The sequence below is a fragment of the Nerophis ophidion genome, linkage group LG10 (genome assembly GCF_033978795.1).
Source record: "Nerophis ophidion isolate RoL-2023_Sa linkage group LG10, RoL_Noph_v1.0, whole genome shotgun sequence".
Taxonomy (NCBI): Eukaryota; Metazoa; Chordata; class Actinopteri; order Syngnathiformes; family Syngnathidae; genus Nerophis; species Nerophis ophidion.
Genome location: NC_084620.1, coordinates 60,599,578 through 60,624,088, shown reverse-complemented (window position 1 = coordinate 60,624,088; position 24,511 = coordinate 60,599,578). Strand labels below are relative to the sequence as shown.

Sequence of the window (24,511 nt, the reverse complement as noted above, 5' to 3'; positions counted from 1 at the left end):
GAAAGACACTTGAAGACACAAGAAGACACATGAAGACACAAGAAGACACAAGAAGACACTTGAAGACACAGGAAGACAAATTAAGACATCAAAGTTTTGACAAAAAAGCATAAAACAAACAAAACTTGAAATCCACAGACATATCGGAAGTTGATCTTGAAATGTAATTGTTAAAAGTTAAAAAAAAAATAATAAAAATGTATCACTTTATGAGTGGGGAATCTTTCGGATCTCAAATATATTTAGTAGGATTTTATTGAACTTTTCACTGTGATTACTCAAAAATATGAAATCATTAAAATCAATGGTGTCCTGCATTATTGATCTTTGAGGGCTTTAATTGCTAAATAAAGGAACTCTCCTGAAGGAATCAATAAAGTACTATCTATCCATCTATCTATCTAAATACTGCATATTTCAGTTTTACTATAAAAAAACAAAGTTATCTTTGGCAAAAAAGGCATAAAACCTTATTTGTTTTATTTTATATCAACCTCAAGTTGAAATAGAGATTTACTGTAAGCATTAAATTAAAAAATGATTAGACTTATTTTAACATTTTAGTGACTGAGACCCTCTATGCTCCCCAGGACCCCTAAGGATTAAAAAACAATCCATATATCCAAACATTTAAAAATGGCCCCCGCATGCTTAAATATTTCCATATGTGGCCCTCTGTGGGAAAAAGTTTGGACACCCCTGGATTAAGCAAAGCAATCAAAGAATGTACTTATATGATCAACTTCAAGAAACTCTTCAAACTTAGTGTTAAAGTACAAAGAAGAACCATAATAAACATTCATTCATTTTCTAGATAAACTTATTTATCTCACCATATTTAATACAACTTACTTCACCAATTATTATTTATTTATGTTTTATGTTATTACTTATGGAGTACTTTTGTGGTCCAAATAAATTCAAACTCAACTCAACATTTGAAACACTTCCTGTGGTCTACTATTAGAGTCGTTATGAATATATTATCACACAGCTTTTGCACTTAAGGGCCATTGCTCTAATTATTGTCAATTGTGCTAAAGTGGTGTTTTTCTTTGTCTGTGTGCAAAGCTGGCAAGCCAGTCTGGCATCAGTCTGGAAAATCTAGAAGAAATAATGATTTGTCTTTGTTCGAAATATAACTTGGTCCAATTTGTTATATATTCTAACAAAGTGCAGATTGGATTTTAGACCTATTTAAAACATGTCATCAAAAATATATATTTATTGTGAGAAATCATTAAGATGATCAGTGTTTCCACAAAGATAAATATCATTAATTATTAATAATATAGAGTTAAAGGTAAATTGAGCAAATTGGCATTTTATGGGAATTTATTTAAGTGTGTATCAAACTGGTAGCCCTTGGCATGAATCAGTACCCAAGAAGTAGCTCTTGCTTTCAAAACGGTTGCTGACCCCTGTGTTAAAGTCTATAAATTCAAGCTCTACGGACCTATTCTATACTGCATTCTAACCCTGAATTAGTAATCTTACTTCATATTATAATCAAGTTCAATAATTATATCCAACCTGTTTACAGTTTCACAGGATAAACCTTGTCAAATGTCATGAAAGCATGACTTACTCACAAACATTATTATCAAGGCTTGGGTCAGGCTGATTACAAAAATAAGTACCAATCCAAAAGAATGGAATCATAAAAATATTAAGAAAAAACGTACACGTAATTACGCAAAAAAAAAAAAAAAAGATACCACTAAGTCATAATTTTTGCGCTTAAGAAACTTCCCTACGACTTTAGCTCCAGACTTCTTCTGTTTGTTTGATGTTGTCATTACCGCCAAAAGTAGTAACACAAAAAGTGCGTTACGGCTGAGAAAGGTATTTCATGGCGGACCTCTAGGGGGCGCTCAGTGCCCAACAATGGGGAAGAAACACTGTGCTGTACTCTCATGGTTAAGGTGCCCTTCATTCCCTCTTGTCATCCCGCTTCACATTTTCCCGTCTTCTTCTTCCATTTGGAATTTATTAGCTATGACAAACGGAGGGAACACAAAACAAAGCGGCCGTCATTCACGGGTGCACCGACTGGGAAAGAAGAAAAGGCTGGGAGTTGGAGACCTCGTTCGGGGAAGGAAATTAAATAGATATATATACACACACACACATATACATATATATATATATGTATATATACAAACCCCGTTTCCATATGAGTTGGGAAATTGAGTTAGATGTAAATATAAACAGAATACAATGATTTGCAAATCCTTTTCAAGCCATATTCAGTTGAATATGCTACAAAGACAACATATTTGATGTTCAAACTCATAAACTTTTTTTTTTGGCAAATAATCATTAACTTTAGAATTTGATGCCAGCAACATGTGACAAAGAAGTTGGGAAAGGTGGCAATAAATACTGATAAAGTTGAGGAATGCTCATCAAACACTTATTTGGAACATCCCACAGGTGTGCAGGCTAATTGGGAACAGGTGGGTGCCATGATTGGCTATAAAAGCAGCTTCCATGTTAAGTAATTCACAAACAAGGATGGGGTGAGGGTCACCACTTTGTAAGCAAATTGTCAAACAGTTTTAGAACAAAATTTCTCAACGAGCTATTGCAAGGAATTTGGGGATTTTACCATCTACGGTCCGTAAAATCATCAAAAAGTTCAGAGTATCTGGAGAAATCACTGCACGTAAGCAATGATATTACAAACTTTTGATCCCTCAGGCGGTACTGCATCAAAAACCGACATCGGTGTGTAAAGGATATCACCGCATGGGCTCAGTAACACTTCCTAAAACCACTGTCAGTAACTACAGTTGGTCGCTACATCTGTAAGTGCAAGTTAAAACTCTACTCTGCAAAGCCAAAGCCATTTATCAACAACACCTTAAAACGCCGCCGGCTTCGCTGGGCTCAAGATCATCTAAGATGGACTGATGCAAAGTGGAAAAGTGTTCTGTGGTCTGACGAGTCCACATTTCAAATTATATTTGGAAACTGTGGACGTGGGTTACTCCGGAACAGAGAGGAAAATAATCATCCGGATTGTTATAGGCGCAAAGTGTAAAAGCCAGCATGTGTGATGGTATGGGGGTGCATTAGTGCCCAAGGCATGGGTAACTTACACATCTGTGAAGGCACCATTAATGCTGAATGGTCCATACAGGTTTTGGAGCAACATATGTTGTCATCCAAGCAATGTTATCATGGACGCCCCTGCTTATCTCAGCAAGACAATGCCAAGGCACGTGTTACAACAGCGTGGTTTCGTAAAAAAAGGGTGCGAGTACTTTCCTGGCCCGCCTGCAGTCCAGACCTGTCTCCCATGGAAAATTATGAAGCGTAAAATAGGACAGCGGAGACCCCGGGCTGTTGAAGGACTGAAGCTCTACATAAAACAAGAATGGGAAAGACTTCCACTTTCAAAGCTTCAACAATTAGTTTCCTCAGTTCCCAAACCTTTATTGAGTGTTGTTAAAAGAAAAGGTGATGTAACACAGTGGTGAACATGCCCTTTCCCAACTACTTTGGCACATGTTGCAGCCATGAAATTCTAAGTTAATTATAATTTGCAAAAGAAACATCAAATATGTTGTCTTTGTAGCATATTCAACTGAATATGGGTTGAAAAGGATTTGCAAATCATTGTATTCTGTTTATATTTACATCTAACACAATTGCCCAACTCTTATGGAAACGGGGTTTTTATATATTTACAGGAAATATATAAAAACATGATAAGCTGAGAAATTAACATTTTATAAAATTATTATTATTTCTTGTTTTTGAATTAACCTCAAGGCTCATCAGCCCTGGTTGAGACTCACCAAGGAGGTCGGAGAGCGAGCGTGGATAGCAAGCAGTCAGGTTTCTCCAAGGCTTGCTCGGCATTGTCGCGTCTCCAGTTTATCAGGCAATCTAAAAGTACAACGTGTGGGGCGGGCGTCAATAAAGACGTAATGAAAACACTCAGAGCTGATAGGACCATGTCGCTGGGAGGCGGCCGACATATTTCTGGAAACTGTCGTAAAGTTTCAAATCAGCCACTTTATGTGCGCCGGGCATTAAAAAGTTGCTGTGTGTGTGTGTGTGTGTGTGTGTGTGTGTGTGTGTGTGTGTGTGTGTGTGTGTGTGTGTGTGTGTGTGTGTTGGCCTCGGAGTGACGGTCAGCCATGACAAGAAGAGAGAATTACAAGCCCTAGGCCAAGGAGGACCTTCTCACATAGCTACTGTGTATGTGTATGTGTGTGTGTGTGTGTGTGTGTGTGTGTGTGTGTGTGTGTGTGTGTGACCTTCCAGACCAGACTCAGTGTCACAGACGGCTGCTCCTGGTGGCTTCCTTTACGGAGGCCTGTGGGCCACATCTCACACCATCTGGGTGAGGGTGTAAACTGTAAAGTACCACATCAGCTCCACTGAACAAGCCCCTCGCTCAACACCAGGCTTGTATACCAAACAATATGGTCGCATTATGTTCAACACATCTTTTTTTTTTCCAACACTCATTGATACGCCACAGGGTTCCTCCTGCTCTTCTGTGGTATTACTCACTTTTATGATAGAAACACCCCTCATATACCTCTTTGGGCCTACCAACACATGTCCCTTAGGTACACACAAATGTACAACAAGTGTACACAATCCTCTTTTTTTACCCAATTAAGTGAACTTATGGTACTCTGGTAATAATAATAATAAAAATAATAATAATAATAGTATTTTATTTGTAAATAAAGCACTTTACGTTGAACAAACAACCTCAAAGTGCCACAATGTATAAAAAAAAATAGAAATAATAATAATAAAAAGAAAAATAAATAAAATAAAAAACGAGAAACAGCCCAATAGCTAGAACAAGCATGCATGTCTATAAAAATGCTTTAAAAAAAAAAAAAAAAAAGGATGGGTTTTTAAGCCTATTTAAAAAGCATCCACAGTCTGTGGTTTCCTCAGGTGGTCAGGGAGAGGTTAGATCCACTAAGGACAGGACTCTCACACTATTATGTTAGATCCACTATGGACTGGACTCTCACACTATTATGTTAGATCCACTATGGACTGGACTCTCACACTTTTATGTTAGATCCACTATGGACTGGACTCTCACACTATTATGTTAGATCCACTATGGACTGGACTCTCACTATTATGTTAGATCCACTATGGACTGGACTCTCACACTATTATGTTAGATCCACTATGGACTGGACTCTCACTATTATGTTAGATCCACTATGGACTGGACTCTCACACAATTATGTTAGATCCACTATGGACTGGACTCTCACACTATTATGTTAGATCCACTATGGACTGGACTCTCACACTATTATGTTAGATCCACTATGGACTGGACTCTCACTATTATGTTAGATCCACTATGGACTGGACTCCCACTATTATGTTAGATCCACTATGGACTGGACTTTCACACTATTATGTTAGATCCACTATGGACTGGACTCTCACTATTATGTTAGATCCACTATGGACTGGACTCTCACTATTATGTTAGATCCACTATGGACTGGACTCTCACTATTATGTTAGATCCACTATGGACTGGACTCTCACTATTATGTTAGATCCACTATGGACTGGACTCACACTATTATGTTAGATCCACTATGGACTGGACTCACACTATTTTTTTCCGTTCGGGCTCCAGTACTCTGGAATGCCCTCCCGGTAACAGTTTGAGATGCCACCTCAGTAGAAGCATTTAAGTCTCACCTTAAAACTCATTTGTATACTCTAGCCTTTAAATAGACTCCCTTTTTAGACCAGTTGATCTGCCGTTTCTTTTCTTTTTCTTCTATGTCCCACTCTCCCGTGTGGAGGGGGTCCGGTCCGATCCGGTGGCCATGTACTGCTCGCCTGTGTATCGGCTGGGGACATCTCTGCGCTGCTAGTCCGCCTACGCTTGGGATGGTTTCCTGCTGGCTCCGCTGTGAACGGGACTCTCGCTGCTGTGTCTTGGATCCTCTTTGGACTGGACTCTCGCGACTGTGTTGGATCCATTGTGGATTGAACTTTCACAGTATCATGTTAGATCCGCTCGACATCCATTGCTTTCCTCCTCTCTAAGGTTCTCATAGTCATCATTGTCACCAATGTCCCACTGGGTGTGAGTTTTCCTTGCCCTTATGTGGGCCTACCGAGGATGTCGTGGTGGTTTGTGCAGCCCTTTGAGACACTAGTGATTTAGGGCTATATAAGCAAACATTGATTGATTGATTGATATTATGTTAGATCCACTATGGACTGGACTCTCACACTATTATGTTGGATCCACTATGGACTGGACTCTCACACTATTATGTTAGATCCACTATGGACTGGACTCTCACTATTATGTTAGATCCACTATGGACTGGACTCTCACTATTATGTTGGATCCACTATGGACTGGACTCTCAGTATTATGTTAGATCCACTATGGACTGGACTCTCACTATTATGTTAGATCCACTATGGACTGGACTCTCACTATTATGTTAGATCCACTATGGACTGGACTCTCACTATTATGTTAGATCCACTATGGACTGGACTCTCACTATTATGTTGGATCCACTATGGACTGGACTCTCACTATTATGTTAGATCCACTATGGACTGGACTCTCACTATTATGTTAGATCCACTATGGACTGGACTCTCACTATTATGTTAGATCCACTATGGACTTGAGTCTCATTCTTATGTTAGATCCACTATTGACTGGACTCTGACACTATTATGTTAGATCCACTATGGACTGGACTCTCACACTATTATGTTAGATCCACTATGGACTGGACTCTCACTATTATGTTAGATCCACTATGGACTGGACTCTCACACTATTATGTTAGATCCACTATGGACTGGACTCTCACTATTATGTTAGACCCACTATGGACTGGACTCTCATACTATTATGTTAGATCCACTATGGACTGGACTCTCACACTATTATGTTAGATCCACTATGGACTGGACTCTCACACTATTATGTTAGATCCACTATGGACTGGACTCTCACTATTATGTTTGATCCACTATGGACTGGACTCTCACTATTATGTTAGATCCACTTGACATCCATTGCATCCGGTCTCCCCTAGAAGGGGGGGGTCGCCCACATCTGCAGTCCTCTCCAAGGTTTCTCATAATCATTCACATTGACATCCCACTGGTTTGTGAGTTTTTCCTTGCCCTGATGTGGGATCTGAACCGAGGATGTCGTTGTGGCTTGTGCAGCCCTTTGAGACACTCGTGATTTAGGGCTATATAAACAAACATTGATTGATTGATTGATTGGAATATTGCTTAAAATAAACACATCAGATGAAAAGTACTCACTATTAATACTTTTAGATGCTTTTTGTTCAGTCATTAGCGGTGTGGTCATGTGACCAGCTCCATCTCCCACTGGCCCCTCCCCCTCCTGTGAGGACACCTGGACTCGGGGACGACTTGATTAATTTTTCAACAGCCCCCCCGCCTGTCTCTGCCGGTCTATAAATAGCAACAGCGGCGAAAGGAGCAGAAATTGTTCAATAATTGCTCCGGGGGACCGGAATCATCGTGAGAAGTGACGGCTTGATTAAATCCCTCAAGTCCGAGATCAGTCTGTGGCAGCTCGGACCTTCCGGGCTTAATTACTAACGAAAGCGTGCGTCGCGGCGCCCTCGCCAAAGATGCGAGTCGATGCGAGGCGCCTTCTTGATTGTGGGCTAACCTTTGCTGCTTTGTCTCTGCTGTGGTGTCAACTGGCGTGGAAGCCCTTCGTGTTCATAGAGCGGGTTCTGCAGGCACAATTACTGCTAATTACTGGCAGGCAGGGAGAAGTGCAGCCTGCAGACACAGACCAAGTATCTGCATCAACAAGGAGATGTAGGCATCAGGTGCAAGGCATTAAAGACACTATACGTAAGAACTGACGTCAACAAGGAGATGTAGGCATCAGGTGCAAGGTATTAAAGACACTATACGTAAGAACTGACATCAACAAGGAGATGTAGGCATCAGGTGCAAGGCATTGAAGACACTATACGTAAGAACTGACATCAACAAGGAGATGTAGGCATCAGGTGCAAGGTATTAAAGACACTATACGTAAGAACTGACATCAACAAGGAGATGTAGGCATCAGGTGCAAGGCATTAAAGACACTATATGTAAGAACTGACATCAACAAGGAGATGTAGGCATCAGGTGCAAGGTATTAAAGACACTATACGTAAGAACTGACATCAACAAGGAGATGTAGGCATCAGGTGCAAGACATTAAAGACACTATACATGAGAACTGACATCAACAAGGAGATGTAGGCATCAGGTGCAACGTATTAAAGACACTATACGTAAGAACTGACATCAACAAGGAGATGTAGGCATCAGGTGCAAGGTATTAAAGACACTATACGTAAGAACTGACATCAACAAGGAGATGTAGGCATCAGGTGCAAGGCATTAAAGACACTATATGTAAGAACTGACATCAACAAGGAGATGTAGGCATCAGGTGCAAGGTATTAAAGACACTATATGTAAGAACTGACATCAACAAGGAGATGTAGGCATCAGGTGCAAGGCATTAAAGACACTATACGTGAGAACTGACATCAACAAGGAGATGTAGGCATCAGGTGCAAGGTATTAAAAACACTATACGTAAGAACTGACATCAACAAGGAGATGTAGGCATCAGGTGCAAGGCATTAAAGACACTATACGTAAGAACTGACATCAACAAGGAGATGTAGGCATCAGGTGCAAGGCATTAAAGACACTATACGTAAGAACTGACATCAACAAGGAGATGTAGGCATCAGGTGCAAGGTATTAAAGACACTATATGTAAGAACTGACATCAACAAGGAGATGTAGGCATCAGGTGCAAGGTATTAAAGACACTATACGTAAGAACTGACATCAACAAGGAGATGTAGGCATCAGGTGCAAGGTATTAAAGACACTATACGTAAGAACTGACATCAACAAGGAGATGTAGGCATCAGGTGCAAGGTATTAAAGACACTATATGTAAGAACTGACATCAACAAGGAGATATAGGCATCAGGTGCAAGGTATTAAAGACACTATACGTAAGAACTGACATCAACAAGGAGATGTAGGCACCAGGTGCAAGGTATTAAAGACACTATACGTAAGAACTGACATCAACAAGGAGATGTAGGCATCAGGTGCAAGGTATTAAAGACACTATACGTAAGAACTGACATCAACAAGGAGATGTAGGCACCAGGTGCAAGGTATTAAAGACACTATACGTAAGAACTGACATCAACAAGGAGATGTAGGCACCAGGTGCAAGGTATTAAAGACACTATACGTAAGAACTGACATCAACAAGGAGATGTAGGCATCAGGTGCAAGGTATTAAAGACACTATATGTAAGAACTGACATCACAAGGAGATGTAGGCATCAGGTGCAAGGTATTAAAGACACTATACGTAAGAACTGACATCAACAAGGAGATGTAGGCATCAGGTGCAAGGTATTAAATACACTATACGTAAGAACTGACATCAACAAGGAGATGTAGGCATCAGGTGCAAGGTATTAAAGACACTATACGTAAGAACTGACATCAACAAGGAGATGTAGGCATCAGGTGCAAGGCATTAAATACACTATACGTAAGAACTGACATCAACAAGGAGATGTAGGCATCAGGTGCAAGGCATTAAATACACTATACGTAAGAACTGACATCAACAAGGAGATGTAGGCATCAGGTGCAAGGTATTAAAGACACTATATGTAAGAACTGACATCAACAAGGAGATGTAGGCATCAGGTGCAAGGTATTAAAGACACTATACGTAAGAACTGACATCAACAAGGAGATGTAGGCATCAGGTGCAAGGCATTAAAGACACTATACGTAAGAACTGACATCAACAAGGAGATGTAGGCATCAGGTGCAACGTATTAAAGACACTATACGTAAGAACTGACAACAAGGAGATGTAGGCACCAGGTGCAAGGCATTAAAGACACTATACGTAAGAACTGACATCAACAAGGAGATGTAGGCATCAGGTGCAACGTATTAAAGACACTATACGTAAGAACTGACAACAAGGAGATGTAGGCACCAGGTGCAAGGCATTAAAGACACTATACGTAAGAACTGACATCAACAAGGAGATGTAGGCATCAGGTGCAAGGTATTAAAGACACTATACGTAAGAACTGACATCAACAAGGAGATGTAGGCATCAGGTGCAAGGCATTAAAGACACTATACGTAAGAACTGACATCAACAAGGAGATGTAGGCATCAGGTGCAACGTATTAAAGACACTATACGTAAGAACTGACAACAAGGAGATGTAGGCACCAGGTGCAAGGCATTAAAGACACTATACGTAAGAACTGACATCAACAAGGAGATGTAGGCATCAGGTGCAAGGTATTAAAGACACTATACGTAAGAACTGACATCAACAAGGAGATGTAGGCACCAGGTGCAAGGTATTAAAGACACTATACGTATGAACTGACAACAAGGAGATGTAGGCATCAGGTGCAAGGTATTAAAGACACTATATGTAAGAACTGCTTTGTACATAACAGTCTCAGTCGGCACGGCAACAGTTGATAATTGTGTGAATGTTCCAAAGCACAGACCCAACTTCAAACTGTTCAGCCTATTCTGGAATAGCGGGATTTCCCTTTAAAAAATCCCAGATTTCCAGGTTTTCCGGGACATTTTTCCCCATTCAAAGAGAATAGGCCATGATTCAAAAATTTAACCATTTCCACATTTTTTAAACCGATTCAAACCATTCCACCTTCAACATGTTCCACTCATCCTAGCATTCAAATTATCATTTTTCAAAGTTCAAAAAAATTCCAGGAATTCCCAGAATTCCCGTTTTTTCAAAACCATTTTTTGACCCTTTTTTAAATGATAAATGGGTTGTACTTGTATAGCGCTTTTCTACCTTCAAGGTACTCAAAGCGCTTTGACACTACTTCCACATTTACCCATTCACACACACATTCACACACTGATGGAGGGAGCTGCCATGCAAGGCGCCAACCAGCACCCATCAGGAGCAAGGGTGAAGTGTCTTGCTCAGGACAAAACGGACGTGACGAGGTTGGTTCTAGGTGGGATTTGAACCAGTGACCCTCGGGTTGCGCACGGCCACTCTCCCACTGCGCCACGCCGTCCTTTTTCTTTCGACTACTCCTTCCACATTTTTCAACCCACTTCAACCGTTCCACCGTCCAAACAATCCTTTTAATCAGGACACAAAACAAAGTTTTTGGAACTGGGAAAATTACCATTTTTCCCCAAAATTCCTGGAATGCCTTAATACCATTTCTCAATTAAAAACGCTACTACCTGAACATTTCTTGACCGAATTTTAAAAAAAATCCAACACCAACCATTTCAACTCATTCAAAACATTCCATTCTAACATTTACCAACAAATTCCTGCTTTTCCCGAAACTCCCAAATTTCCATGAAATTCCCTTTGAAATGAATGGAGCATTTTTTGAAGTTCCACAATTTTTCCACATTTTTATCTGATTCAAAACCTTCAAACTCCAAAATAGTCAGCCTTTTCAAAATAAAGCGCCTTCTTTCAACAAGTAAAAAAAAAATCCCAGATTTCCCAGAATTCCAGGTTTTCCGGGACATTTTTCCCCATTCAAAAAGAATTGGCCATTTTTCAAACTTTCACCATTTCCCCTTTTTTTTCAACCGATTCGAACCATTCCACTTTCAACATGTTACACTCATCTTCATTTTTCCAAGTTCAGAAAAATTCCAGGAATTCCCGTTTTTTTTTTTCAAACTCATATTTGACCCGTTTTTCTGGCGACTGATCCTTCCAAAAAAATTTAATCGTTCTTCCGTCCAAACATTCCTCTTAATCAGAACAAAAAAACAAAGTTTTTTGAACTGGAAAAATTCCCGGTTTTCCAAAAATTCCAGGAATTCTGCAATACCATTTCTCAATTAAAAATGCTATTACCTGAACATTTCTCGACCAATTAAAAAATAATAATCCAATACCAACCCTTTCGACTCATTCAAAACATTCCATTCTAACATTTACCAAAAAATTCCCGCTTTTCCCGAAACTCCCAAATTTCCATGAAATTCCCATTGAAATGAATGGAGCATTTTTCGAAGTTCCACAATTTTTCCACATTTTTTTCCGATTCAAAACCTTCAAACTCCAAAATAGTCAGCCTGTTCAAAATAAAGCGCTCTCTTTCAACAAGTAAAAAAAAAAATTCCCAGATTTCCTAGAAATCCAGATTTTCCGGGACATTTTGCTCATTCTTAAGAATTGGCCATTTTTCAAACTTTCAGCATTTCCCCTTTTTTCTTTTCAAGCGATTCAAACCATTCCACCTTCAACATGTTCCACTCATCTTCATTTTTCCAAGTTCAAAAAAATTCCAGGAATTCCCGGAATTCCCGTTTTTTTTCAAACTCATTTTTGACCCGTTTTTCTGGCGACACTCTTTCCACATTTTTCAACCGTTCCTCCGTCCAAACAATCCTTTTAATCAGGAAAAAAAACAAAGTTGTTTTTTGAACTGGCAAATTCCCATTTTTCCCAAAATTCCAGAAATTCCTTAATAGCATTTCTCAATTAAAAATGCTACTACCTGAACATTTCTCGACCGATTTGAAAAATTCCAACACCAACCATTTCAACTCACTCAGAAAATTTAAATTTTTTAACATTTACCAAAAAATTCCAGCTTTTCCTGAAATTCCCATTGAAATGAGTGGGACATTTTTCAAAGTTCCACAATTCCCACATTTTTCATCCGATTCAAACCCCTCCAACTCCAAAATAGTCAGCCTGCTCAAACTTTTGCACTCCGTTAACAAAAAAAGAAAATTTCTCGGATTTCTAAAAATGTCCGGTTTTCCGGGACATTTTCCCATTCAAAATGAATTGAGCAGTTTTCAAACTTCCACCATTTCCACATTTTTCAACTGATTCAAACCATTCCACCTTCAACATGTTCTACTCATCCTATCATTCAAACAATAATTTTTCCGACTTCTGAAAAATTCCAGGAATTCCCAGAATTCCCGTTTTTTCAAACCATTTTTTGACCTTTTTTTCTTTCGACTACTCCTTCCACATTTTTCAACCCACTTCAACCGTTCCACCGTCCAAAAAATCCTATTCATCAGAACAAAATAACAAAGTTGTTATTTGAACTGGAATTTTTCCCAAAATTCCTGGAATTCCTTTGTACCATTTCTCAAATAAAATGACTACTACTTCAACATTTCTCGACCGATTTAAAAAAATCCAACACCAACCATTTCAACTCATTCACAACATTCCAGTCGGTTAACATTTACCAACAAATTCCCGCTTTTCCCGAAACTCCCAAATTTCCATGAAATTCCCGTTGACATGACTGGGACGTTTTTCAAAGTTCCACAATTCCCAGATTTTTCATTCAATTCAAACAGTTCCAACTCCAAAATATTCAGCCTGTTCAAAACCAATTTTATACCAAAAATAAAACTCAAATAAAGAAACTATAGCTTAAAATAACTCTCAGTAATAGTGTCTCTACTGTTAATGTTTTCATAGCAACGGTTAATTTTAATTAGCCGTTGGTAATTATAATAATTATAATTCACAAGTAGTTCTAACTACTTTTGAACCTGTGGACCAGCCAGGACACCTTGCAGCCTGCTTGAGTGCACACACACAAAAAATTCAATTAAAGAAAATATATGCAAGAATTGTAGCTTAAAATAATGATCACGAACAATGTCTTTGATGTTACTGTTGTCATAGCAACAGCTGTTAGTGGACCAGCCAGGACACCTGGCCACCTGCTCGCTGGTACTATATACATGAAAAAGGTACTGGTACTGTATACATGAAAAAGGTACTGGTACTGTATACATGAAAAAGGTACTGGTACTGTATACAATAAAAAGGTACTGGTACTGTATACAATAAAAAGGTACTGGTACTTTATACATGAAAAAAGCTCAGAAAACAGGCTTGAAAAACGACAGGAAAGATGGAGAAATAAAAAGTGAAAATTCCTGTTTGGCTTCCGGGGTTTGGGCGACAAAATGAGTCGAATATAAAATGAATCAAATGCATAATTAAAATGTAATTAAGTCACGCATTAAATGTTCCATTCTTTAAAGGAAAAGTAAAATATGATAGATTGTGGTTTTATTCTTCCATCCGTCATCTTCTTCCACTTAAGTCCAAAAAGCACTAATAATTTCACATTAATAGATTTACTTTTATAATATTATCTAATTACATCAATATTTCAGATTAGAGTTCACATTTTACTGAATTAATAAACATAATTAATAGAAATTTGAATCGATAAGTTTAATTATTCCAGAAAGGAGCAATAAATTACCTTATGCAAGAATGCATTAAATCCCGTATTAAAGTAAATAAAATCTAAGTGACACAAATACAATCATTAATGTTTGTATTCCACATTTCCATGCAATCATTGTGCATTAATGCATTAAAATACATGTTAAAATGTAATATTTTAAATAGCAAATGGCTTTAATCAGGCAAATATTACATAGATAGGAATATTTCGGAAAATAATAAATGTTTAAATACAAATGGGATTGTTTAGATGTATGTAAATATTTTACTAATTTTATAAAAATGTCAAAAACAGTCAACTATACATGTTAAAATGTTTTCAGGGAAATGGAAGTACTAAAAGGCGTCTACACTAATGTTTATTTTAATTATAAAACAGGTAAAAAGAGAACAAAAAAGCAATACATAAAGAAAAAATGCATGTGTTAATTTCATTTAAATGTTGCAGAAAAAGGCTGACTAGGGAAGATTGAATTGCGTTTTTGATTCTTTAAAATGGTGCTAAAATACGTCAATCAATCAATCAATGTTTATTTATACAGCCCTAAATCACAAGTGTCTCAATGGGCTGCACAAGCCACAACGACATCTGCAGTACAGAGCCCACATATGTATACTACACTATATTATGTACATTACACTTTTATCAGTTATATGATTTCAAATTTCTGAAACGTATCTTTTTTAAATTAATAATTTACAATTTATTTAAATTAATTTTAAATTAATTTATCCATTTAAACAATAATTAATTTGATTAAAAGTTCCATTAACTAACATTGAATTACATGAATTTGTAATAATGCATTAAAATAAATGGTAAACTGTAAAATTTTAAGTAGCAAATGACTTTAAGCAAATACATATATTCATATTTTACTTTATTTTAATGAAATAAAAATCATTTTTAATTAATTTATCCATTTAAACAATAATTAATTTGATTAACAGTGCAATTAACTAACATTGAATTACATAAATTTGTAATATTGCATTAAAATAAATGGTAAAATGTAATATTTCAAGTAGCAAATGACTTTAAATAAGCAAATAATACATATATTTATATTTTACTTTATTTTAATGAAATCAAAATTATTTTTAATTAATTCATCCATTTAAACAATAATTAATTCGATTAAAAGTGCAATTAACTAACATTGAATTACATCATTTTGTAATAATGCATTAAAATAAATGGTAAAATTTATTTTTTTAAGTAGCATCTATCCATCCATCCATTTTCTACCGCTTATTCCCTTTCGCGGTCGCGGGGGGCGCTGGCGCCTATCTCAGCTACAATCGGGCGGAAGGCGGGGCACACCCTGGACAAGTCGCCACCTCATCGCAGGGCCATTTTTTTTTTTTTTAAGTAGCAAATGACTTTAAATGAGCAAATAATACTTATAATATTTATATTTTACTTTATTTTAATGAAATCAAAATTATTTTTAATTCATTTATCAATTTAAACAATAATTAATTTGATTAAAAGTGCATGAGGAGGCGAGGAGGCGGACAATGCAGATGAGTGGAGAGGCGGGGCGTGCCGGGAGCGCCGCCGCCGCAATCAAATTCAGGTGCATGGATCGCGCATCGGCACACAATTGACATTTATCCTCTGGCTGTATAAAAGGCGAGAAGGAGGAGGGATCATGGCAGAAGGAGTAGGAGAACCAGCAGCAGAATTTAACGAGCGAAAACGACCGAGAACGAGTCGAAGACAGCGAGTCGAAGACAGCGAGTCGAAGACAGCGAGTCGAAGACAGCGAGTCGAAGACAGCGAGTCGAAGACAGCGACGAAGACGCGGCCGACTGAAAGCGAGCGAGGAGCGAGCAGGAGAGAAGCAGCTAATAAGCGATCCGACCAAAAGACAAAGCTTGTGTCATTGAAAAATAAACAAGAGTCAAAACTGCAAAGCAATGTCCTTCCTTGATGGTCCATGGAACCCGCATGACGACGGCAGGAGTCCGTCACAAAGTGCAATTAACTAACATTGAATTGCATGAATTTGCAATAATGCATTGAAATAAATGGTGAAATGTAATATTTTAAGTAGCAAATGACTTTTAATAAGCAAATATTTATATTTTACTTTGTTTGAATGAAATAAATCATCCTTAATACTTACAGTATATGACAGCAGATATTAGACTGGAAGTAGAGGAAATATATTGCCAACTTGATGCACCTGCTGCACGTACACACACACACACACACACACACACACACACACACACACACGCCCGTCAAAAAGCTGCCACGACAGCAAATATCTGACAAGAGCTCAACTCGACACAGTTTCTCCTTTCATTCCTTTTTCCCCTTCTTGCCATTCGCTGCATCTTTCTCACCAAAGAGTGTGTGTGCGGCATACCTAATAACACTTTTGCATGTACAGTATGCACACACACGCACACACACACTTTCAAAAAGCATGCAGGGGAGGAGAGAAGCACTCATGGGCACTTTTTATACCCCAAGGCGGCCTCTTTATAACCAATTGCTGGCTAAATTAATCAGCCTCCCTCGGGGGGGACACGCACACACACACATACACACACACACACACACACACACACACACACGCGCTGTAAATATTGTAAACAATATCATTGAGGCACGGCTATAAAATGACCCAAACACCTTGCAGAGAAATAGTGTGAGAAGATGAGCTGTAACTCCCACAAACACTCAATAATGTGCATCACCTTCTTTCTCCTTCATGTATTAGTGATAATAAAAATAAAAAAATAAAAAGTGTTAATAATGTGACAGCGAGACACAAATTTATTCAAATATTAGTGTTGCGGAAAAAATATGGATAGAGGATTTAGTTTTTAATTACTGTATATAAAAATTGCATTATATGTATAATATACTATAATATGTATGTAATACATTATAATTGTACAAATTAAATTACTTTTTTAAATATTAATTTTTAAACTGTAATTAAATAACATTAAATTCCATGAATGTAGGAAAATAAGATTTTTAAATACCAATGGTATTGTTTGAATTCATGTCAATATTTTATTAATTTTACAATAAAGTCAAAAACAGTAAATTATTATAGCTAAAAAAATTAAGGAAATTTAAGTAATAAAAGAGATATACAATAATGTTTATTTTAATGATGAAATAACTAAAAAGAGAACAAAAACAATAGATAAAGAAAAAATGCATATAATAATTTAAATGCTGCAGAAAATGGTGAGTACGGATTATTAAAAAATGGTTGAATTGTGTTTTCCGTCCATTTTCTACCGCTTGTCCCTTTTGGGGTCGCGAAACCTTGGAGGGGTTTCTAATCATCACACTGGGTTGAGTTTTTCCTTGCCCTGATGTGGGGTCTGAGCTGAGGATGTCGTTGTGGCTTGTGCAGCCCTTTGAGACGCTGATGATATGTAAGTAAACATCGATGATTGTGAGAGTCCAGTCCATAGTGGATCCAACATAATAGTGAGAGTCCAGTCCATAGTGGATCTAACATAATAGTGAGAGTCCAGTCCATAGTGGATCTAACATAATAGTGAGAGTCCAGTCCATAGTGGATCTAACATAATAGTGAGAGTCCAGTCCATAGTGGATCTAACATAAGAGTGAGACTCCAGTCCATTGTGGATCTAACATAATTGTGAGAATCCAGTCCATAGTGGATCCAACATAATAGTGAAAGTCCAGTCCATAGTGGATCTGACATAATAGTGAGAGTCCAGTCCATAGTGGATCCAACATAATAGTGTGAGAGTCCAGTCCATAGTGGATCTAACATAATAGTGAGAGTCCAGTCCATAGTGGATCCAACATAATAGTGAAAGTCCAGTCCATAGTGGATCTGACATAATAGTGAGAGTCCAGTCCATAGTGGATCTAACATAATAGTGAGAGTCCAGTCCATAGTGGATCTAACATAATAGTGAGAGTCCAGTCCATAGTGGATCTAACATAATAGTGAGAGTCCAGTCCATAGTGGATCTAACATAATAGTGAGAGTCCAGTCCATAGTGGATCTAACACAATAGTGAGAGTCCAGTCCATAGTGGATCTAACAAAATAGTGAGAGTCCAGTCCATAGTGGATCTAACATAATAGTGAGAGTCCAGTCCATAGTGGGTCTAACATAATAGTGAGAGTCCAGTCCATAGTGGAACTAACATAATAGTGAGAGTCCAGTCCATAGTGGATCTAACATAATAGTGAGAGTCCAGTCCAGAGTGGATCTAACATAATACTGAGAGTCCAGTCCATAGTGGATCTAACATAATAGTGGGAGAGTCCAGTCCATAGTGGATCTAACATAATAGTGAGAGTCCAGTCCATAGTGGATCTAACACAATAGTGAGAGTCCAGTCCATAGTGGATCTAACAAAATAGTGAGAGTCCAGTCCATAGTGGATCTAACATAATAGTGAGAGTCCAGTCCATAGTGGGTCTAACATAATAGTGAGAGTCCAGTCCATAGTGGAACTAACATAATAGTGAGAGTCCAGTCCATAGTGGATCTAACATAATAGTGAGAGTCCAGTCCAGAGTGGATCTAACATAATACTGAGAGTCCAGTCCATAGTGGATCTAACATAATAGTGGGAGAGTCCAGTCCATAGTGGATCTAACATAATAGTGAGAGTCCAGTCCATAGTGGATCCAACATAATAGTGAGAGTCCAGTCCATAGTGGATCTAACATAATAGTGTGAGAGTCCAGTCCATAGTGGATCTAACATAATAGTGAGAGTCCAGTCCATAGTGGATCTAACATAATAGTGTGAGAGTCCAGTCCATAGTGGATCTAACATAATAGTGAGAGTCCAGTCCATAGTGGATCTAACATAATAGTGTGAGAGTCCAGTCCATAGTGGATCTAACATAATAGTGAGAGTCCAGTCCATAGTAGATCTAACATAATAGTGAGAGTCCAGTCCATAGTAGATCTAACATAATAGTGTGAGAGTCCAGTCCATAGTGGATCTAACATAATAGTGAGAGTCCAGTCCATAGTGGATCTAACATAATAGTGTGAGAGTCCAGTCCATAGTGGATCTAACATAATAGTGAGAGTCCAGTCCATAGTGGATCTAACATAATAGTGAGAGTCCAGTCCATAGTGGATCTAACATAGTAGTGTGAGAGTCCAGTCCATAGTGGATCTAACATAATAGTGAGAGTCCAGTCCATAGTGGATCTAACATAATAGTGTGAGAGTCCAGTCCATAGTGGATCTAACATAATAGTGTGAGAGTCCAGTCCATAGTGGATCTAACATAATAGTGTGAGAGTCCAGTCCATAGTGGATCTAACATAATAGTGAGAGTCCATTCCATAGTAGATCTAACATAATAGTGTGAGAGTCCAGTCCATAGTGGATCCAACATAATAGTGCCAGAGTCCAGTCCATAGTGGATCTAACATAATAGTGAGAGTCCAGTCCATAGAGGATCTAACATAATAGTGAGAGTCCAGTCCATAGTGGATCTAACATAATAGTGTGAGTCCAGTCCATAGTGGATCTAACATAATAGTGAGAGTCCAGTCCATAGTGGATCCAACATAATAGTGAGAGTCCAGTCCATAGTGGATCTAACATAATAGTGAGAGTCCAGTCCATAGTGGATCTAACATAATAGTGAGAGTCCAGTCCATAGTGGATCTAACATAATAGTGAGAGTCCAGTCCATAGTGGATCTAACATAATAGTGTGAGAGTCCAGTCCATAGTGGATCTAACATAATAGTGAGAGTCCAGTCCATAGTGGATCTAACATAATAGTGTGAGAGTCCAGTCCATAGTGGACCTAACATAATAGTGAGAGTCCAGTCCATAGTGGATCTAACATAATAGTGTGAGAGTCCAGTCCATAGTGGATCTAACATAATATTGAGAGTCCAGTCCATAGTGGATCTAACATAATAGTGTGAGAGTCCAGTCCATAGTGGATATAACATAATAGTGAGAGTCCAGTCCATAGTGGATCTAACATAATAGTGTGAGAGTCCAGTCCATAGTGGACCTAACATAATAGTGAGAGTCCAGTCCATAGTGGATCTAACATAATAGTGTGAGAGTCCAGTCCATAGTGGATCTAACATAATATTGAGAGTCCAGTCCATAGTGGATCTAACATAATAGTGTGAGAGTCCAGTCCATAGTGGATATAACATAATAGTGAGAGTCCAGTCCATAGTGGGTCTAACATAATAGTGAGAGTCCAGTCCATAGTGGATCTAACATAATAGTGTGAGAGTCCAGTCCATAGTGGATCTAACATAATAGTGAGAGTCCAGTCCATAGTGGATCTAACATAATAGTGAGAGTCCAGTCCATAGTGGATCTAACATAATAGTGAGAGTCCAGTCCATAGTGGATCTAACATAATAGTGTGAGAGTCCAGTCCATAGTGGATCTAACATAATAGTGAGAGTCCAGTCCATAGTGGATCTAACATAATAGTGAGAGTCCAGTCCATAGTGGATCTAACATGATAGTGAGAGTCCAGTCCATAGTGGATCTAACATAATAGTGTGAGAGTCCAGTCCATAGTGGATCTAACATAATAGTGAGAGTCCAGTCCATAGTGGATCTAACATAATAGTGTGAGAGTCCAGTCCATAGTGGATCTAACATAATAGTGAGAGTCCAGTCCATAGTGGATCTAACATAATAGTGTGAGAGTCCAGTCCATAGTGGATCTAACATAATAGTGAGAGTCCAGTCCATAGTGGATCTAACATAATAGTGTGAGAGTCCAGTCCATAGTGGATCTAACATAATAGTGAGAGTCCAGTCCATAGTGGATCTAACATAATAGTGTGAGAGTCCAGTCCATTGATCCACTATGGACTGGACTCTCACACTTGTTAGATCCAAACAAAAAAAAAAAAAAAAAAAACATACAAAGCTTCCCTCTAAAGTAGTTTTGCATGAAAATGTTTCTACTTTCACTTTCAGTTCTGATAACAGGACTGTGATAAAAGTGTCTTATGGAAGAAGCTCATTCATGTTTGTAGTGTTGTTATTATGGGATGTCGTCTGCGTCCTGGCTGCCATTACTTCCTCTTATCGTTCCGTTAAGCTGACATTAAGCCGCACCTTTAAATACTTCGACCGGCCTTTATTTCTGTCACATTTCAACTTCAACGCACGTCAAAGCTTGTTTTTTTTTTCACAGCCATTTAGGTAAGCCGCTAAAAATCTCTGTCGCAGATGAGACTTTTATTTATTCATTTTTTTCTCTTCCCCCCAAGACTTTGGCTGGGGTGTGACGGGAACATGAAACGCTTGGCGGAGGGAAGAAGACGACGACGTTTGCCAAAGGGGGGAAAAGATGTTTTTGGAATAAAAAAAGAAAGGAAAAGTCTGGCAAAGAAATCAAGTAGAACACTTTACTGACAAAACAATTTGATTCGTCAGATGGAAACGACGCCAACAAGCAGCGTGCTTGTCATATTTAAAGAGGCACTACGTAATAATACTGTAAAATGCTTTTAATGCTACTTTGTATTGTTTTAAGAGGATAAGCCGTCTCCATCATAACAAAGGCAACCCGAGATCATATTAACTTTAATAGTCACACTGTAGCTGGTGGATAGCATCTAAGTTTAGAGCTATGTGTACCCCATATCAACAGTTTAGATGCATCATGTACAAAACCCATTGTCTTGCGGAAATAAGCAGGGGCGTCCATGATAATGTTGCTTGGATGACAGCATATGTTGTTCCAAAACCTGTATGTACCTTTCAGCATTAATGGTGCCTTCACAGATGTGTAAGTTACCCATGCCTTGGGCACTAATGCACCCCCATACCATCACACATGCTGGCTTTTCCACTATGCGCCTATAACATTCCGGATGGTTATTTTCCTCTTTGTTTTGGAGGACACCACATCCTCTGTTTCCAAATACAATTTGAAATGTGGACTCGTCAGACCACAGAACACTTTTCCACTTTGCATCAGTCCATCTTAGGTGAGCTCGGGCCCAGAGAAGCCGGCGGCGTTCCTGGGTGTTGTTGATAAATGGGTTTGGGTTTGCATAGTAGAGTTTTAACTTGCACTTACAGATGTAGCGACCAACTGTAGTTACTGACAGTGGTTTTATGAAGTGTTCCTGAGCCCATGTGGCGATATCCTTTACACACTGATGTCGGTTTTTGATGCAGTACCGCCTGAGGGATCAAACGTCCGTAATATCATCGTTTACGTGCAGTGATTTCTCCAGATTCTCTGAACCTTTTGATGATTTTACGGACCGTAGATGGTAAAATCCCTAAATTCATTGCAATAGCTCGTTTAGAAATCACAGATGCTGGCTTTTACACTTTGAGCCTATAGCAGTCCAGATAGTTATTTTCCTCTTTGGTCCTTACGACACGACGTCCACAGTTTCCAAATGTGGACTTGTCAGACTACAGAACATTTTTCCACTTTGCATCAGTCCATCTTTGATGAGCTCGGGCACAGGGAAGCTGGTGGTGTTTCTGGGTGTTGTTGACGAGTGGCTTTCGCTTTGCATAGTAGAGTTTTATCTTGCACTTACAGATCAATCAATCAATCAATCAATGTTTACTTATATAGCCCTAAATCACTAGTGTCTCAAAGGGCTGCACAAACCACCACGACATCCTCGGTAGGCCCACATAAGGGCAAGGAAAACTCACACCCAGCGGGACATCGGTGACAATAATGATCCAGTGGGACAATAATGATCCAGTGGGACGTCTGTGACAATAATGATTATGAAAACCTTAGAGAGGAGGAAAGCAATGGATGTCGAGCGGGTCTAACATGATACTGTGAAAGTTCAATCCACAATGGATCCAACACAGTCGCGAGAGTCCAGTCCAAAGCGGGTCCAACTCAGCAGCGAGAGTCCCGTTCACAGCGGAGCCAGCAGGAAACCAACCCAAGCGGAGGCGGATCAGCAGCGCAGAGATGTCGAGGCGGATCAGCAGCGCAGAGATGTCCCCAGCCGATACACAGGCAAGCAGTACATGGCCACCGGATCGGACCGGACCCCCTCCACAGGGGAGAGTGGGACATAGAAGAAAAAGAAAAGAAACAGCAGATCAACTGGTCTAAAAAGGGAGTCTATTTAAAGGCTACAGTATACAAATGAGTTTTAAGGTGAGACTTAAATGCTTCTACTGAGGTGGCATCTCGAACTGTTACCGGGAGGGTATTCCAGAGTACTGGAGCCCGAACGGAAAACGCTCTATAGCCCGCAGACTTTTTTTGGGCTTTGGGAATCACTAACAAGCCGGAGTCCTTTGAACGCAGATTTCTTGCCGGGACATATGGTACAATACAATCGGCAAGATAGGATGGAGCTAGACCGTGTGGTATTTTATACGTAAGTAGTAAAACCTTGAAGTCACATCTTAAGTGCACAGGAAGCCAGTGCAGGTGAGCCAGTACAGGCGTAATGTGATCAAACTTTCTTGTTCTTGTCAAAAGTCTAGCAGCCGCATTTTGTACCAACTGTAATCTTTTAATGCTAGACATGGGGAGACCCGAAAATAATACGTTACAGTAATCGAGACGAGACGTAACAAACGCATGGATAATGATCTCAGCGTCTTTAGTGGACAGAATGGAGCGAATTTTAGCGATATTACGGAGATGAAAGAAGGCCGTTTTAGTAACGCTTTTAATGTGTGCCTCAAAGGAGAGAGTTGGGTCGAAGATAATACCCAGATTCTTTACCGTGTCGCCTTGTTTAATTGTTTGGTTGTCAAATGTTAGAGTTGTATTATTAAATAGAGTTCGGTGTCTAGCAGGACCGATAATCAGCATTTCCGTTTTTTTGGCGTTGAGTTGCAAAAAGTTAGCGGACATCCATTGTTTAATTTCATTAAGACACGCCTCCAGCTGACTACAATCCGGCGTGTTGGTCAGCTTTAGGGGCATGTAGAGTTGGGTGTCATCAGCATAACAGTGAAAGCTAACACCGTATTTGCGTATGATGTCACCTAGCGGCAGCATGTAGATGCTGAAGAGTGCAGGGCCAAGGACCGAACCCTGGGGAACTCCACACGTTACCTTAACGTAGTCCGAGGTCACATTGTTATGGGAGACACACTGCATCCTATCAGTAAGATAAGAGTTAAACCAAGACAGGGCTAAGTCTGACATAC

The 24,511-nt window shown here is 39.0% G+C and overlaps 1 protein-coding gene across 2 annotated transcripts in view; it reads right to left on the bottom strand.

Annotated features, from left to right (window-relative positions):
- Positions 1–24,511, bottom strand: part of grm8a (glutamate receptor, metabotropic 8a) — a 460,233-nt gene that overhangs the window by 372,077 nt on the left and 63,645 nt on the right. The gene's annotated exons all lie outside the window — the stretch shown is intronic.